This window comes from Arachis hypogaea, chromosome 10 (assembly GCF_003086295.3).
Source record: "Arachis hypogaea cultivar Tifrunner chromosome 10, arahy.Tifrunner.gnm2.J5K5, whole genome shotgun sequence".
Classification (NCBI taxonomy): Eukaryota; Viridiplantae; Streptophyta; class Magnoliopsida; order Fabales; family Fabaceae; genus Arachis; species Arachis hypogaea.
The window spans coordinates 109961614-109967091 of NC_092045.1; positions in this window are offsets into that span (position 1 = coordinate 109961614).

The window sequence follows — 5478 nt, forward strand, 5'->3', positions numbered from 1 at the left end:
GCGCAGTGAAGCGACGTCAAGAGCCGGAGGACAACGAACACGGCCTTACCATAGTGAATGTGGTAACAGCAAGAGACGCGGCTCCAAGGTCGAACTCGGCACACAAGAAAGACGCCAAGGTCCTGACGGTTTCCTCATCTTCCGTGCGAAGCTCTAAAAGGCTTCTGTCCATTTCGTTCGGTCCGGAGGACCAATGGTTCGATGAGGTCACAGAAAACCCTCCCATGGTCATCACGGCCAGAGTGGGAACCAGCCTCATCAAATGGATCCTTATAGATACTGGGGCGGACTCGAATATCATGTTCCGCAACGTGTTCGATGCCTTGGGTCTACAGGATGCCGACTTAAAAACTCACCAACACGGTGTTGTAGGCTTAGACGACCACTTCATCAAGCCAGATAGGATAATCTCCCTGCCGGTATCCGTAGGACCAGGACAGGCGCGAAAATCGGTAATGGCTGAGTTCGTGGTTCTGCGAGATTCCACGGCCTACAACGTCATCCTAGGAAGGAAGGCTATCAACGACCTCGGGGCAGTGACCAGCACGAAGATGTTGGTAATGAAGTTCATCGCTGATGATGGGTCCGTGGGATCCATAAAAGGAGACTTGGAAACGGCAGTCGCTTGCGACAACGCCAGTCTCTCCTTAAGGAAGAAATCTAAGGAGGCATCGGGAGTGTTCCTCGCCGACTTGGACGCCAGAGTCAACGACAAGGCAAGACCCGAACCAGAAGGGAGCTTAGAGAGGTTCAGAGTCGGCGACACAGAGGAAAAGTTCACATTCGTGAACAGAAACCTCCCACACGACCTGAAGGAACCCCTAATGGAAATGATCAGGGATAACGGCGACCTATTCGCTTGGACGCTAGCCAATATGCTGGGGATAGACCCCCAACTCATGTCACACCACTTGGCCGTCAAGCCAGAGGCCAGACCGGTGGCTCAGAGGAGAAGAAAAATGTCACAAGAAAGAGCAGATGAGGTGGCCAGGCAGACGGTCAGCTCCTCGAAGCGAATTTATTCGAGAACTCGACTACTCGACCTGGCTGTCGAATGTAGTTCTAGTAAGAAAGCACAATGAAAAATGGAGGATGTGTGTGGATTACTCCAATCTCAACAAATCATGCCCCAAGGACTGCTATCCCCTACCCAACATTGATACGCTCGTCGACGCGGCGCCGGGATATCGGTATCTGAGCTTTATGGATGCTTATTCCGGCTACAATCAGATACCGATGCACCGGCCAGACGAAGAAAAAACAGCGTTCATAACGCCGGGAGGAATATATTGCTACAAGGTAATGCCGTTTGGCCTGAAGAACGCTGGGGCCACATACCAAAGGTTAATGAACAAGATATTTAGCGACCTCATAGGCAAAACGGTAGAAGTGTATGTGGATGATATCCTTGCGAAGACCACCCGGCCTGTGGACCTCTTAAGCGACCTAGGAAACGTGTTTGCTTCCCTCCGACAACACGGCATGAGGCTCAACCCACTCAAGTGTGCCTTTGTCATGGAGGCAGAAAAGTTCCTAGGATTTATGATAACCCAAAGAGGGGTGGAGGCCAACCCTGAAAAGTGTCAAGCGATACTCCAAATGAAGAGCCTGGGCTATGTCAAAGACGTTCAGAGGTTGTCAGGAAGGCTCACCGCACTATCCCGCTTCCTCGGGGCGTTGGCAGCAAAGGCCCTGCCATTTTTCAACTTGATGAGAAAGGGGATAGCATTTGAATGGACCCCGACATGCGAAGAAGCATTCAATCATTTTAAAAAGATCCTTGCAACCCCACATGTACTCGGGAAGCCCAAGGTCGGAGAACCGCTCTACCTGTACTTGGCCATAACGGAGGAAGCGATGTCGGCGGTTTTGGTGCGGGAAGAAGGGAAGGTTCAGCAACCAATTTACTTCGTGAGCAGAGCACTGCAAGGAGCAGAACTGAGATACAGCAAATTAGAGAAGTTGGCACTCGCACTCCTAACCTCTTCCCATAGATTACGACAATACTTCCAAGGTCATCAGGTAGTCGTGAGGATAGACCAGGGAATTCGCCAAATACTCCAGAAACCCGACCTAGCGGGAAGAATGATGACTTGGGCCATCGAGCTGTCCCAGTATGACCTGCAGTGTGAGCCCAGGCATGCGATTAAGGCACAAGCATTGGCCGACTTCTTGGTAGAGGTAATGGGAGACCAAACCGAGGAAACAAGCATACGGTGGAGGCTCCACATAGACGGGGCCTCAAACCAAACATCCGGAGGTGCCGGGATCATCTTGGAAAGCCCTGCCGGGGTAATATATGAACAATCAATCAAGTTTGAGTTTCCGGTGTCAAACAACCAAGTGGAGTACAAGGCCCTCTTGGGAAGCTTAATCCTAGCTCGGGAAGTCGGGGCCACGAGATTGGAAGTGTGCAGTGATTCACAGGTCGTTACCTCTCAAGTGAATGGAAGCTACCAAGCCAGAGACTCACTGTTACAGAAGTACTTGGAGAAGGTCAAAGAGTTGAGCAAACAATTCGAGGAGGTCACGATCCAGCACGTTCCGAGGGAAAGGAACACACAGGCAGACCTCCTATCCAAGCTAGCAAGCACAAAACCAGGAGTCGACAACCGGTCTCTCATTCAAGGCATGATAAAAGAACCAGCAGTCACCCTCCACCTGACAAAGAGAGACCCCTCCTGGATGGACCCAATCGCTGACTTCTTAGAAAATGGCAAACTCCCTGCTAATGACAAGGCGGCTAAAGCGTTGAGAAGGGAGACGGCCAAATATGCGATCATACAGGGTCAGCTGTTTAAAAAGGGACTCAGCCAACCCTTGTTGAAGTGCCTGCATCCCGACCAAACGGACTATGTACTCAGAGAGGTCCATGAAGGGTGCTGCGGTCACCACATTGGGGGCAAAGCCCTAGCAAGAAAGCTCATCCGAGCTGGATATTACTGGCCATCAATAATGAAAGACTCCAAAGAATTCGTGAGGAAATGCGTCAAGTGCCAAGAGAACGCCAACTTTCACAAGGCGCCGGCAACCGAGCTAAGCCTATTGACGTCTTCCCGACCTTTCGCACAGTGGGGAGTCGACCTCTTGGGACCTTTCCCGGTTGGTCCGAGGCAAGTCAAATATCTCATAGTTGCTATCGACTACTACACCAAATGGATAGAGGCTGAACCAATGGCTAGTATATCCTCATCTAATTGTCGAAAGTTTATGTGGAGACAGGTGATAACTCGATTCGGTATCCGGAAGTCGTTATCTCTGATAACGGGACGCAGTTCACTGATAAGAAGTTCGTGGAGTTCCTCGCCGGTTTGGGCATAAAGCAAAAGTTTTCCTCTGTAGAACATCCCCAGACGAACGGCTAAGTGGAGGCCACAAATAAGGTCATCTTGCTAGGCCTCAAGAAGCGGCTTGATAAGAAAAAGGGTGCATGGGCTGATGAACTCGCCTCAGTTCTCTTGTCTTACCGAACGACCGAGCAATTATCCACCGGAGAAACCCCTTTCCGCCTGACATACGGGGTGGATGCTATGATACCCGTGGTCGGCGAGCTGAGCCCACGATTACTTCTGGAGGGAGTAGAGGAAGCTGTAGAGAAGGACCTAGTAGATGAGGCTAGAGAAATGACCCATTTGTCGGAAGCAGCACCGAAGCAAAGAATGGCCCTGCGCTACAACGCCAAATTACTCAGAAGAGAATTCGAACAAAACGACCTGGTCTTCCGACGCAACGACATCGGGATGCTGACTCAGGGGGAAGGTAAACTGGCGGCTAACTGGGAAGGACCCTACAGGGTCAAAGAGGCGATTGGTAAGGGCGCCTACAAGTTGGAAAGGCTCGATGGCAAGGAAGTCCCGAGAACATAGAATGCGGGTAACTGACAAACCCCAATTTGAGGGTTTATCTTGTATTGAATTTAGAGTATTTTGATAACCTTTTGTCACATTTAGCCTATGAATTAGCATGGTTTTGTTATCTCTCCCATATTTATGCTTAAGTGTAAAAACATGCTTTTTAAGCCTTATTTTAATGAATTCTAATTTCTCTTTGATTCCATAAGATGCCTTGATGTGTTTGCTAGTAATCTCAGGATGAAATAGGCTAGACATGGATCAAAGGAAGCAAGGAAGGAAGCATGCAAGTGGAGAGAAGCACAAAAAGCCAAAGATCTGATCCAGGCCATGCACGCGCACGCGCACTAGGCGCTCGCGCGCACATTGCGGAAAAGGCCAAGGACGCGCACGCGTACCATGCGCGCACGCGCCGATGATGGCACATGACCTCACTTAAGCAGCACGTGCCTGGCGATTTTGGAAGGTTTTCAGCAACCAATTTTGGCGCCAAAATGCACATAAAAGCCAAGGATTGAAGGGGATTGACACAACAACTCATAATTAGACACACATACACTCACTAGGATTAGTTTAGTTTTCTAGAGAGAGAAGCTCTCACTTCTCTCTAGAATTAGAATTAGGATTAGGTTTAGGTTAATCCCTCTTCTTAGATCTAGATTTAATTGATGCTTTGATTCAATTTTCCTTTATCAATTCTCAATCTTCTCATCTCTCTCTTTCTAGTTTTGTGTTTCTATAATTGTAATTCTTCATTTTGTTTTGGATAGATTGTTGTTCTTTTATTTTCCTTTCAATAATGCAATTTGAGGTAATTCATGATAATTGTGATTTCCTTGATTGTTGTTGTTAATTCTTTGCAATAATTGTTGTTGGATTCTATTTTTGTTGTTGATTTACTATGCTTTTCTTTTATGCCTTCCAAGTGTTTGATGAAATGCTTGGTTGGAATTTAGTGTAGATTTTGTCCCTCTTGGCCTAGGTAGAGTAATTAGTGACTCTTGAGTTGTCTAATTCCTTTGTTGATTGACAATTAGAAGTTGCTAATTGATTTGAATGCCTCTAAAGCTAGTCTTTCCTTTAGGATTTGATTAGGACTTGAGGAATCAAATTGATTCATCCACTTGACCTTCCTCCAAGGTTAGAGGTTAACTAAGTGGTAGCAATGAACAATTCTCATCACAATTGAGAAGGATAACTAGGATAGGACTTCTAGTTCTCATATCTTACCAAGAGCTTTTATAGTTGTTAGTTTACTTTCTTGCCATTTACTTTTCATGCTTCTTATCAAAAACCCCAAAATAACTCACAACCAATAACAAGACACTTTATTGTAGTCCTAGGGAGAACGACCCGAGGTCCAATACTTCGGTTTATAAATTTAGGGGTTTGTACTAGTGACAAACAACTTTTTGTACGAAAGGATTATTGTTGGGTTTAGAAACTATACTTTACAACGAGATTTTATTTGAGAAATTCTAAACCGTCAAAAATCCGATCGTCAGTAACCTGAGAAGTTTTACTCCTAGTCCAAACCCGCCGGGCAGGCGACCTGGCAAGCTTAGTAAGACTCGAGTTTCGCTTTGTCATTAAGCAATTTATGTGTTAAATACTTATCATTGCCATA